Here is a 13833-nt window from a genome sequence, read left to right as displayed (position 1 = left end):
GTCAAAGCCAGGCAATTGTGGGAATGGAGTCCTCTGCGAAACTTCATGCCATTCGGGCTGATTGCAATTGGCAGTGTTGGCTAATGCCCGGTTTCATGCTGGCGTACCTTTCGCCTTTCGGCTTTCACCTTTCACCCGGCCTCGCCGCGCCCCCACCACGCCCCCCTTTCACGACCGAAGCGCCAACAATTGGCGGAGCGTGCCCGGCTTTCAGCAGAGCGCTTCTTGCAATTGACAGTTTCGGATTCAGATACAGGTTCAGCTACAGATACAGCGACAAATACAAACGCAGATACAGATACAGATATACAGATACAGATACCGCCGGCTTTGGCAATGGCATAAGCAACAGACATATTGGCTGCAGTGTTGAGTACATATAAAAACAATAAGTCGCTCTGGTGGCAACTGCGGGTGGCGGGGAAAAGGTGGCTCAGAGTCGCGATACTCGACCTTGAGATACTCCCTACTCGACCTATGAGCAAAGGGGCTTAAGAAATCCATTTAGCATGGAAACTAACAAGATCAAATGAGCGAAGGATTTATAAAAAAGATTTATATTCATATGTGACGTGTAGTCAGTCTGCTACGTGTTATTGTGATTAGTTTTCTTCTCATATTAATAAAGAGTTACCTATTGGTTACCTGTTTTGAATGTGAAATATTGCGAACGCCAAGAATATTTAAATATTTAATGAAGTTTAAGCTAATTTGACACATTGATGCCAATTTGAAGGTGTTACATAAAGAGAGCAATTGTAAGTTATGTCATTACTCGTCGGATAATCAACGGAATTAACCTTAAAGTCCAAATGCTAATGAACAATATACGGTATGGTGTTCCGGATCTACCTATAGCTCGATTCAGATCGAAAACGCATCGAAGAACGCTCGGTAATGTGTCCTTTAAGAGGATATACCCTTGTTATCGTCAAGTGGCGGGTATAAAAATCAAACCAAAGCCGTGACGAAGGGGGAGTGCGAAAATACGTACAACAATAAATATTAATAAATTTCACATGATCATAAAAATAAATTTGTGAATCCAACACGCACTGGCGCACAAGCACACACACACACACACACACACACACGTGCACACACATTTGGCGAGAGATACGGGGCCCAGTCAATACACACAAACATATTACATTATAAGGCTTAGCCATAACAAGGCAATCACATTATTAGGCACCACCCACCGCCTACCGCCCCCCTTTTTGATGGGTGTGGCTGGCTGTCAGGTGCTGCTGCTGCTCCTCCTGCTTCCATCTCTTCGTCATCTTCAGCTCTGAGGGGTTCGAACCCACACATGCAAACCATACCATACCATGCCATACCATGCCATGCCATACCATTCCAAACCATACCCTACGCATAAGGACGCGCCGTTGTAACGGTAATATAAGCATATGCAATAAGGTTATCTTATTACCCTGCGAGCGATGATAAAGATGAGGAGTGGTGGCGAGGTGTTGGTGCTCCGAGAAACAGCAAATGACAGCACACACTCACGCACTTGGAAATCGAAGCAAAAATTTCACACCCAATCCCCGGACCACAATATCTTATGCCCTGCCAACCAAACTCCATGCCCATTCCATCGGATCATCTCGAGCTCAAATGCCTTTGGCATGGGTATAGTATGTTGTATGTAGTGTGTAGTGTGTCGTTGGTAGTGTAGTGTGGCATCCGAATCAATATGCTGCCGGGACACTTAATCCCATCGCACAGATCCCGCCCAGATGAGATGAGGTCGATTGGGCTGGCTTGTAATTTTCACTAGATCGCATCGCACTTGGCCAATATTCCGGCGGCAAGAAGATGGCCAACTTCATGGGCCCACAACCACAGGCAATAAAGCACATCCGGCCCGTTCCGCCAGGTGAATTGTCAGCTCTTAAGTATCTCTGATTGTGACAAGTGCCCCACACACATGCCAAAGGACTCCATTGGCCCCACTTCCTTTTCCTGCTGGCCAGTTAATCCCACCTTTCGTGTGTTCAGGGCGATGCCATCTCCACGCCCCGCCATCCAAAACATCCAAAACATCCAAAACATCTATAACATCCAAGCATCCGAGGGAAAAAAAACAAACAAATTGAAAGAGCTATGGGTGCATCGACTGCCAGCAAAGGCGAATCCCAAGCCGAAAAAAGAAAAGCAAACAAACACCGACGAAAATAAATTTGGGGGCCAGCTCTGGTGGCAAAAATTAGGGATACTCTTACGTAGAACCAAGCCAACTGATTTCGTAATTAAACTTTGCCAAAAAGGCGACAAGGCAGAGGGCTTGGAACTTGATGGAACATACATATATTGTGGTCTATACAAAACTGTTCGTTTTTAAAGGTAATTATTGTGGTAAGGATCCTACTCTTTAGAAACAAAAATGATGACTGACATACTTTCCATGCCCCCTTCCAAAACACCATCTTCTGAAATTTGTTTTCATAATGTTTCCTCTTAATGCACCAAAGAGCATCATCATTTCAGCGGCTGTGCTTCAAATTGCCCTTCCAAAGGATAATGCCACATCCTGCAAGGGTATAAAAGTGAAGAGGAGCCTGCAGAAAGTGGCGACCAAAAAATGGACCAAAATCGATAAGAATGTAATTTGCCATAATTCAAAGAAATTTGCTCGGCATATTGGCTTTTTCTCCTTTTTATATATGTATGTACAATATAAATACATTTTTTCCCCATTTTTACCCATAGGTATGTGTGTGTATGTTGGTAATGGTGTCGGTGTCTTTGCGAAGGTGTTTGTGCAATAAAAACAGCCTCAATGAGAGCAACTCTTGGGAAAAAGATGAAAATTATTAATGGTTAAACAGTTGGACCTTGGCACACAATGAGTCTTTATGCAGATGGTACTTAGCTATTAAGATACCATTTTGCATTTCCGACTTCCGCGGCTTTAGCTCTAATTGAAATGCATATCTGAGACAGAAATTCACATGTTAAACGAAGATTTAATAATTGCAACTGGAATATTTGCGAGCGTAAACTGTGTTTTCTTGTCATTTTATTACGCAGATAGTTGTGTTATTAAAATTTCTCATACGCAACCACTGAGATTTCCCTACAAATCGAGCAGCGAGGAGTCCTTCTTTTTATGAGTGATGTTTTTGGATTCGAACCACTCCGTACCACGGCGTGTGCGGCATGAAAAGAGCAGTCTTTTCTTCGGTAAAAGTGTGGTATGGGCAGGGGAATGCCAAGGGTGTGAGCCCACATTCGCCACCCTCTTATGCATTAAATTGACATTCATATTACTTATTTATGCATGGGAAATTAATTTTGATATGTTGATTTCTCGCATGGGCAAATCCAACATGCCACGCACACTTATGCACCTATGTACACTGAACACTGAACACACACGCAATCAAAACGCTCGTTCAGCATGCAGGTGACATATGTACATATGTAGTACACCCATTTATGGATGGCTTGTTTATCTGTAAATAATGGAGCAAGCTTTGCTGTGCTTTTAAATAATTGAAGACTCCATTTCCCAGCGCATCGCACACTTCACAGGTCGCAAGTTCATTATTCCAATGCTCGACTCGCAAAAGAAGAGCAAACGAATGGACATTCATTTAAAGTTGATGATAATTAAACATTGCCCACCTAGCGGGCTAATTAAAAAAACACGATTGCAGTAAGTTAATAAATTAATTATTCCACTTTCACTTACCTCTATTCAAGTTGTTAAAAGCAATTAGAGGTAAATAATATTTGATACAGGCGTTAATTGAAAAGTTCACGTTGCTCACAAAGTTTGTTCTAGTTATACTTGCTTAAAATGAAATGAAAATATTGAGCTAAATAATTGAAAATCCCAATTGCCAGCCCAAGATGTTTATCTAACTGGTCACCAAATGGATGCGCTAGATCCTTTCAAATGCTAGAAATGGGAACATGTAGTATGTAGCGCAGGTGAAAAGGGTATAAAAGCGCATGCCACCCAAACAAGGCAATAATAGCAATAAAGGCCCAAGGTCAAATAAATGTTGTTTTTGGTTAGTGCTGATCACTTAAGTGGCGGCGACTCGCAAATTCCGAGCACTAGTAATTTATGCACGTGGAGCCAATTTGCCATTCCCTGGGCCATTTTAATCACTGACTTTGTCATTAGTTATGCACGAAAAACCAGCTCGGTAATGGGCTGAAAGGAGTTGTGGCTTTCTAAAAGGGATTATACATAAATTGAAAGCCGCCAACGGGGTTGATGACGGGAGGGGATGGGGCAATGAGGCGATGAGGCGATGGCCTGGTGGTGGCCCAGAATATCTCCAACTTTGCTCTTTGTCCCTTGGAGTTTCTAGTTCGCTTCCGTTGCGCTAACTCATTGTGCGCACTTCCTGCCATCCGGTGTTGGCCAGGCCCAAAGCATTATGCAGTGGCTAACTGTCTTTCCACCTCCAAGCCACCCACACCACTTTCCCATCCCCTACCCATCACAAATCCCCATCCCCATTCCAATGCCAATCCCATTTTCATTCCCATTCCCAATCCCAATCCCAGCGGCCTGGCATCTAATTGTTTTTAATCACTTTCCAGTTGTCCAGGCAGGCTCGTCCGCAAAATGGCTCCGGGCGCACTTTGATTGGCAAAATAACGATTATACCTATATAGAATATTAATTATCATCTGGGCTCCCAGTTGCCCCGTATTTCGGGCTGCTGACCCCCGATATCCGGCGGTTCCAAGGAGTTCGGATTTGATTGGGCCTCCACTGGAGCGTGCGAAGCATTTGAAGAGTGAGTCAGTGCATCTGCCAAGTGGCAAGTGGCAAGTGCCGAGTGCCGAGTGCCGAGTGTATAGTGCATAGTTGCCGAGTGCATTTTGCAGCTCACTTTCGCTGGCAATTCGGATGGCAAGTGTGCCAAATATTCCGCACTTTGTATTTCGCATTTTGTGTTTGCGTCTCGTGTTTACTTAGCATAACTCGAGTGGCTCGACTGAGTGTCGTCCTTGTTGTCGCTGCCACTCTTAGTGGGGCAATTAAGCGATAAGCTAGCTAAATACACAGCACTCTTCAACGCCCTCAGTCCAAGACACGCCCACTTACCGCCCACTTACCACCCAGCAACCAAGCTGTCAGACAAAAATCTGCAATGGAAAATGGAGGAGACACAGCATTTTCGTCGGCGACACAACGACAATAACAAAATAACAAAGTACACAGAGGCTGAAGGCGGGGACGGAGAGAGGGGGCGTGGCAGAGGCAAGTTGAAGATAACCACTTGGAAACTCATTAGTTGGGAATTATAATTAGACAATTATTTGGTTTTTAATTCATTGTAGTGGCTGCTGCTGCTGCTGCCAACAGAGAGACTCTTATTATTATTCCTATAATTGTTGTGTTTATTGCATGGAGATATGCACACACACACACACGCACACACACAAAGATATATATCCGTTCGAACTACATGCGCATTACGCATACGCCATGTATGCTGGCTAATGCCCAAATGAAATGCCACTTAATGGTTTTAATTAGTTGTCTAAACACATCTCTCTATCTCCCACACTTGTGTGCTTGTGCTTGTGCTCCAGCTGAAGCCCATTAATGTGTGTCCATTGGTGGTGAGGTTAAACCGATGCCTTGATGAAGTGAAGTGTTTGGCAGGAAGAGCGTTATCCACAACCAGAACAAGAACCATAACTCCGGCTTTGATTCGTTCATTTTGTGCGGTTTCCCAGGGATTGCGAATCTGGGCGCCAGGCAACCGCAAGGCGAGGACACTGGAATACATGTCGCTGCCGCTCCCGTTGCCACTGTCGCTGCCAAAGGACCAATTCCTCATTTCTGCGTCCGTGTGCCCACACTTCAACTCATTAGCGCGTAAGGAATCTTAACGCTTCAAAATGAATTAATTTTCATCCAGCTTGGCGTTGTCACAAACAAGCCCGCAACTCACATCGCCACCGGAAGCTGGAGATGAGTTCCAGGAGTTCCGCATACGGGGACACAATGTCGTCTTTTGGCTCATTATGCACCTACTGCCTACTGTCTCCTGCCGCTGGAAAACACCTCACCCACACGCATTCCCCACTCGTCGCTTAGATTTATTTTTAAATTTTCCCTTTTACTTTGCCCTCGTTTCACTGTGCTTTGTTTAATTTCTGCGCTTTCTTTATTCTGCTCGCTGATTTTGAACTTCGCCGTGCGCCTGATGTAAAGTCCGTCCGCTTTTCAGCCTGCGTATCCGTTCGTCGGCTGCGCGTGTGTGCGTGTATGCGTGTGTGAGCCTCTGTACGAGCGCGCGTGTGTGTGTGTATGTGTATTTAAATCCGATTTGAATAATTACAAATTTCAATTGTATGAAAACCAACGGCAAGCGCCGCCCTCCCACGACAGACAGCAATATGACGCCATATGGAAATGGCAACGCGCGGATTGCGGATTTTGGATGGGGCACGTAGCGGTATCGTGGGCGGGGGCATGGCAGGGGGCGTGGCAAGGGCAGGAGCGGAGCGGTTGGCAGGAGGCAGCACGAATATTTACCGTACAATAGCATACACTATGCGAAAAGAGACTGTCGTTAAATTAACAGAAATTAAAGCATATTTGCAGATTTGTGAAGGATCTTAAAGAACCCAGTATTTTCGTCGATAAATACACATTACAGCGTAAACTGCAAAAGGTATACACCATTGCGTTGTATCTCGCAACTATATCTTATATAATATGCTGTAAAAAAACTGCTCTTTAAATTTAAATTCTAACTTCAAACATATATGTATATATTCCATTATGCATATATATATATATATATATTCCATTATGTAGGCTCCATATAAACATTTTTATATATTTATTTACCTTTATTATTTGGCAATATCTATAGTTAATTATGCACGGATAAAGCCTATATGAATGTTTTAAGTTACCCAATGACTTTGTCTATTAAGTTCAGTTATTCGAAACTGGTTGTGTATACCCTTTTGTCGCAGTGTCCTTGTCTCAGTGGCTGCTTTTCACAGTCGCTGGCTACGAAGACAGCAACTACAAAGGCGCCGACGACAACGGCTTCTGTTTCTGCCGAGTTTAAGATAAGATTATTACCTACCGTGCACACACTCGCACTCACTACCACGCACATACACTCACACGCGCACTCACACACACACACACACACACACACTTGCAGACGGGCAGGACTCGGGGAGCTTTGCCAGCTCGGGGTTTATTTTGGTATTTCGCATTTGGTCCTTTTTCCTGCTCGCAGCTCACAGTTCACAGCTCGTGTTGACAGTTTTTTTTTCGCTTTTTATATATATATATATATATTTTACCGGGCGTGTTCATCCAACGCTCTGCGGTTGACTATTCCGACTTTGGTTTGTTGCTTCGGCGGCTCCACTCTGGCCTTTCATCACGTTTGAATAATAATTTCCCTATTCTGTGCGGTTCACAATGATGAATGAATTGCGATATTCCACAGTCGGATGGCCCAGGAGCACTTGGCCTCAGTTCGAAAAGACGAATTTGCTGTGTCTTAATTTAATTAATTACACTGATTTTATTGGTACAAATGCTCCAAGGAATATTGCAGCAATCACAATTGTGAAATAGGTAGAGTGCTTTAAGAAGACCATTAAGTTTCAACTTGGGTAGCCATTTACTTTTTAACCTAACCATTATTAATACGATTAAATACAATATATACCGAAATAGAATTGTTTTGTTTAAGGACTGCCTTGATCTTTAGAAGAAACATATGTGCCAAACTCAATGGAACGCAGTTCTCCTCTCCCAGGAATCCGGAGACCGAAAATCCTTGAAAGCTCCTCGGAGATCCTGTAAGGATATGCTGCCGCTCATGTTGGGTCAAGTTGGCTCCTTGTTGCGCACTCCGCTAGTTGAAAACCAATTAGTAACTGGCTCCCAAGTGCTGACCCACTCGAAAATGATATATTACGAGTCCGGCTCCGTTGCCATCATCTCCGCTCGGTCACTTATCAGCACTCGGCCATCTGTTGGACCCCATATCATCGGTATCCTCCGCATCCCCAGTATCCTCTCCGCATGCCAGTTCGAGGCGAAGTCGCAAGGACCTGCGGGCTTCCCAAGTGGACGGGGACAATCTACTGTTAAATTACTTTAACTCGATTCATTTGCAATTGCTTTTTTTTTCGGTTTCTGGCGTCGTATATTTTTCGACGCTCTGTCTCGCACGGTGTGCTTTTTTTTTTTTTTTTGCACTTGGCTGGGGAGAGTGGGTCAGACATGCAACCCATACACTAAGCCTGGAAGCGACAGGAGCAGATACCTGAACGGAACCTTCTCTCGTGCCCGCACCCTCGATTTTCGGCTCGCCTTTTTTCGTGTGTGAGTGCTGGTCGCTGGCTATAAAACAGATAAATTGCAAAAGTTTTCCCAAATATTTTCACAAGACGACGGCAAGCCGATGGCTAAAGGTGTGTGTGGTTGCTGGCGCAAGGGGAAAGTGGGCGTGGCGGGAATGGCGATGGGGCGAGGGAGGGCGTCGGCAGATGTGGGCGGGGCAGCAGAGCAAGTAGCGCAAAAATCTGCAATAAAATTTTACCAATAAACTTTAGACGCACACATGGACGGCCGTCCGACACAGATGCGGATGCCAGTGCGGATGCGGATGTGGATGCGGATGTGGATGTAGTGTGGAAGTGCGGATGCTGATGCGGAAGTGGGTGGTGGAATGCGGACAGGTGGAACTTTTTGGTGAACTATACTAAATTATTGTAGTTGCTGAAAAAGTTTTTGTTCCCCACACCCGCTTGCTCACTCACTCTCCATCGCCTGTCTGACACACGCAAAACACAGAACACACACACACACACACACACACACACACACACACACTCACAGAGTGGAGGATGGAAATTCGAACACCCTTCGACATGTCCTTAGATTCCTGGGACAAAGCACCTGGGTAGTATTCACTTTTTACAGACTGTTTACAACAACAGCACACCGCCTTTCTAGCAGTCAGCATTTCACTTTCTTCTACAATTTCTTTATGAGATTTTGAATCTTCAAAACTATTTGTCTCGTTGGCAAGGGGAGAACTAATGTTTTTAGCTTCAGCTCGAGGCTCAGGGATTGGATGCGCCGCATGCCGCATGCTGCATGCTGTAAGCTGTATGTTGCACTCGAAACTCGTAACCCGAAACTGGAAACTGCGAACCTGCAGAGTGTCCCTGTGACAAATGTGCCAAACTTGTCCCGCAGACTTTTTCCAGTTTGTGTAGCCCGGCTGTTTGTTGTTTCAGCTAGTTGTTGTTTTAGTTGGCCCACAAATACTCGCACCTCCCTGTTTTTTGGCCGGGCTTCGGGGTTGAGGGGCTCCGGAGTTCCGGAGTGCTGGGGGTCAGCACATTGTGGGTCAAAATTGGTGACCAAGGTCGCCGTGTTTGGCAATTGAAACTTTGCATTCCCAGCGGAATGGCGAGGCTGGCCAACCAAATTAATCCCAGGAATCCCATCTCATCTCCTCCTCCGCAACTTCACCGCAATTTTCATGTTTTATGTTAGTTGGCGTGGGGCTTAATTTATTGATTTGATACATGTGCCTGATGCCGATTCCAGCCCCGAATTGCCCCCAGGGCGTGAATTTGGATTTGTGATTTGTGTAATTTGTGCAACTGTCACTAATTTCTATTTCCCGCTTCATAATGCGACTGCGTGTCCTGTTCGTCCTGCTCGCCCTGTTGGTCCTTTTGGTGCTGTTGGTCCTGGCATTTCTCTGCTCCTATCATGCCACTAATAAGTTTGTCATTTATGGGATTTATGTGTGCAACTCTCGAAACGGGAGGCGTAAACAAGTCCGAGAAGGAACTCAAACGATTCGAGACTCAAGTAGGAGCAGGGGCACAACTTTCTTTCGCCAGTTGGTAACCCGGTCACGTATGCGTGTGGATACAATATGTCATAGTGCCAGGATGGCTATGACGCGGCGGAGAAGAGGGCCCAGGATCTTGAGTATCAGAGTGCCAGAATGCCAGAATGCCAGATTGCCGGAATGTCGGAATGCCGGAGCTTCGAGTTCGAGCGGCGAGTTCCAGAGTGCATCTCCTTGAAAACAGCATGTGTTGCGCACTGGCCACTACATATTGATCCCATTCAAAACCTTCCACACAGATCTGTAAGATCATTCGAGGATAAGGCGCTGCCGTTGCCTTCATCTCGCACCAACCAACCACTTACATGCCGATGTGGCCGAAAGTGCCGATAAAACTTTCACTAAGCCCCCCTGGTAAATGTCCCTGCACCAATGGCCAGCTGACGAATTTGGCGCGCGCTTGACATTAACGCGGCTAATGGTGAAAGTTTTATGCCTGGCTTCGGCTTCATAATGTGCAACACTTGAGCAACAAGGGTGGCCCCCATGCTCAACGCAGGAACTTAACTTCGGCCACCAGCCACCCGCCACCAGCTGCTTTGGATGTCTTGGCTGTCTTGGCTGCTCCTGCGGATAAGAGAGCGCTTAAGAGAGTCGTTTTTCGGATGCTGGGCACTGGCACTGGCACCCAAAATGGGCGCCCAAAAGTCTGACGGGACCGCCTCGCCAACGGTTGGTGTCTCCGAAGAGTCAACTTCGAAAGCCAAAGCCCTTTGAACGCCCAAGGATCCGGCACAGAGCTCGTTGGGGCCTCGGCTGCGCACTTCGTGATTCGGACTTCGCACTTCGGCCATTGGAATCCTATTCGGAGCGCTTCGGCCCAGTTAGGTCCTTCGGCGGCAGCGACGGCGGCAGCTGACTCGACAGTTGGTTATGAAATCTGAACGTGTTCGCACGTGCCGCACGGATCTCGCAGCAGCTAAAGCCATCAACTCAACTCAGTTCCACTCCAATCAGCACTTCAGTCGCATCGTATCATCCCAGACTCTGACCGCAAAGTGAAAGTAAAAGTGAAAGTGAATCTGTATCTGTAGCTGAACGTGAATGTGAACGCAAAGGATTCGAAGCTAAACTGAACTGAACTGAACCCAACTGAATGAATAGTCGAACAACAGTGTGTGAATCAGAGATTGGAATCATTTCAGGCCAAGACTTTGTGTTGCAAATCAGTGTTTTTGTGTTCGCGCTTCGTCCTTAGTTGCCATCCCTCATGAACTTTAACCAACTCAATCAACAAGCTGCACAACTAAGGTTGTACGAAATTTACCATCTAAGAATCACCCGATAGTAGTTATATTTCAATTTGTAGTATCCAGTATCCGTCGGCAATAAAGCATTTTTTTTTTGGTTTTTTTTAAACATTTTTTTAACGTTCTAAACAAAAAAGTAAAAACAAAAATCACTTAGTGCATATGTGTACAAAACATTTGGTTAAAGCCAAAAGAATAAAAGCGAGGAAAGCGAATCGAAAGGCAACAAGGACCTGAAACCGAGCTTAGTTCGACTGAATTTAAGTAAAATACCAAAGTGAGCAAAGTAAGTATGAGTTTTCGAGTTGAAATTACAAAGAGTTGGTGATTCCTAGCATACTTTTGTGGCCAATCAAACGGAATTCCGGGCAAATGTACAGTCATATTGAAATGGGAGCGGGAATAAATGTGAAATGCGAGCATTAGTTTCTTTGATGAGCTCCTCTCCACGGACTTACATTTGGATTTAGATTTAGATTCGGGTTCAGTCAACTGCCAGCGAATGTCGGCTATACATCCGACAAATGCGAGCACTCAGAGTGTCTGGCTTTGGATCGCAAATCAACAGGAGGAACGTCAAATTCAGATTTCAGATTTCAGATCCGAGAGGCCAGAGGAAATCCATACCGTACACACACACACTCGCACGCACTCACATTACAGCCACGCATACTCACTCATCTGGCATCTGTGGCTTGTGCTTAAGTTAATTATTATCAATTAATAGCTAATCACGATAAATGTGCATGAAAGCGTTGGCACAAGGACACAGCGATACGGGATGTCCTTGTCTAAGTGGGCGGTGGTGACGCAGAGTTCGGGTTTGGGGGAAAGCATTTAGGACAAGGCAACAACAACACAACAAATGGCTCTGGCATACGGTCGTGGATGGAAACGCAACAGCCTCCCTCTTCCGCTCCCTATACCCTTCCCATTGCCAAGTGCCCACGGGGCTCCTCACCTAGTTTGGCATCCTGTTGATTTGTCCCACGCTGCGTATAAGCGATTGGTATTAAAAGTACGCATACGCACTGTTGTCATAACCCGTGGCTGAAAAATAAATTACGCTGCACTCGGTCACGCCCAGAGTATGGATTTTATTTTATTTCATTTTCATTCGGAATATGCTTGTTTGTATCGGTTACTTTGTCAATTGCGGTAGTTACAAAAATTAGATTTTTGATTTCCATTCTTTCCGTTTGTTTGAAAAGTTTTAATGCAGAATTTAATGATAATTTAGGATATCAAATAAATTACATTTTGCACTTTCTGCGCATATTCATTAATTAAAAAAGACGCCATTTTTCTGAAGAATGAATTAATGTGAAACAATTTAAAATTGAATGTGCGCATTTAATACTGAGCTAGGCTTACGCGTTTGTCGTGATGAAAAATGGTATTCTAGACTTGTTGAAAAGTATGTAACATGCTGTTTATATAAAGGATATATATTCTTGACCAGACTCACTAGACGAGTTCATCTGGCCTTAACCGTTTGTCTGTCCGTCCTTTTGCTTGATTCAATTGCCACACACACAAAAAGAATGCCAATAGAATGAAGAAAAACTAGTCGAGTTAAGGGTATCTGACAGTCGAGAAATTCACGCATTCTCTCTCGTTTTTCTATTAAAATGGTAACATATTAATGACAGCCTAAGTCGCAAAAGCGTTTATTAATTATCAATGTGATGAAAAACTTCAGTGGCTGTTCGCCTGTTATTACAATATTATTATTGGCAAATGAACAATGAGAGCGCAAAATGGACGCATAAAAGCGAATATTTATGATCTTGTGCTGGAATGCCCATAAAATTCAATCAAAGTTGCAGTTCCCAGTCCCAATTTCTCGTTCGCCCCTCTTCACTCGTGGAATGAAATGCTCCGCGCTCCGTTCACCGGACTTTGGACTTTGGACACCGGTGGGCAAGTGAAGCCAAGTGAGGTTCGTCGTCTTGGGCTTTGATCTCCGCCTGGGATGCCCGGGAAACGCTGGGGTATGGGGGAGTGGAAAATACCAGGGGTGCTAGCCTGCGGTGGGTGGAGTTCACTGGGTGATGGGTGGACAACAATCACATTCGCCGTTGGAGTGCCCTCAATAAACGATATTTTATTCTTTTTTCCCTCTGCTGTTTGCCAGCTGCCCTCTGCTCCTTCCGCTCCTTGCAGCCTCCCAGCTGTCCTTCCTGTTTTCCGTCCCGACCGAGGTCCTTTTTTTTTTTTTTTTGCAGTAACCCATCTTTCTGTTCAGTTCAGTTCAGTTCTGTTCTGTTCTGTTCGGTTTTGTTCGCCTTTCCTGCTACCACCTTCTTTTTCCCTTTTATCGTTTCAGTTACAAAGCGGCGCGCACTTTACGCTGATTGCTCGCTGGCGCAATCGTTCCACAGGACACGGCTTCCATTTCCTCCATCGCGTCCTTTCTGGCCCTGCTCGCTTTCCCTTTGTTTTCCGCAGCAGCAGCACGCCCCCATTTTGCCCGTTTTTCCCCCATTTTCCTCAGTTTTCCCCTATGTGTGCAACTGGGCATCGATATCATTGGGTTTATTGTTACTTCCTTTTGCAATTATCCTTGTTAGTCGGCGCACAGGACAGGCCAATGCACAGTGGCTCCCATTTCTAGTGCTCACTGGCACTAACTTCATTTGCCTTTATTTTGCGCCCCGCATCGCAGCTTGGCTTTTTGCGCT

At 45.2% G+C, this 13833-nt stretch overlaps 1 protein-coding gene across 5 annotated transcripts in view, besides 1 other annotated feature; it reads left to right on the top strand.

Moving 5' to 3' along the window:
* The first annotated feature begins 10783 nt into the window (after positions 1–10783).
* Dop2R (Dopamine 2-like receptor) overlaps positions 10784–13833 on the top strand; it is a 58027-nt gene continuing 54977 nt past the window's right edge. For all 5 annotated transcript variants that reach the window (NM_001298548.1, NM_001014757.3, NM_001031909.2 and 2 more), the window contains exon 1: positions 10784–11435. The gene's annotated coding sequence lies outside the window, so the exon portion shown is untranslated. The remainder of the gene's footprint in view (positions 11436–13833) is intronic.
* Positions 12715–12765: a mobile genetic element.

Source organism: Drosophila melanogaster, chromosome X (assembly GCF_000001215.4).
Source record: "Drosophila melanogaster chromosome X".
Lineage (NCBI taxonomy): Eukaryota > Metazoa > Arthropoda > Insecta > Diptera > Drosophilidae > Drosophila > Drosophila melanogaster.
This window is presented reverse-complemented; position numbering and strand designations above follow the sequence as displayed.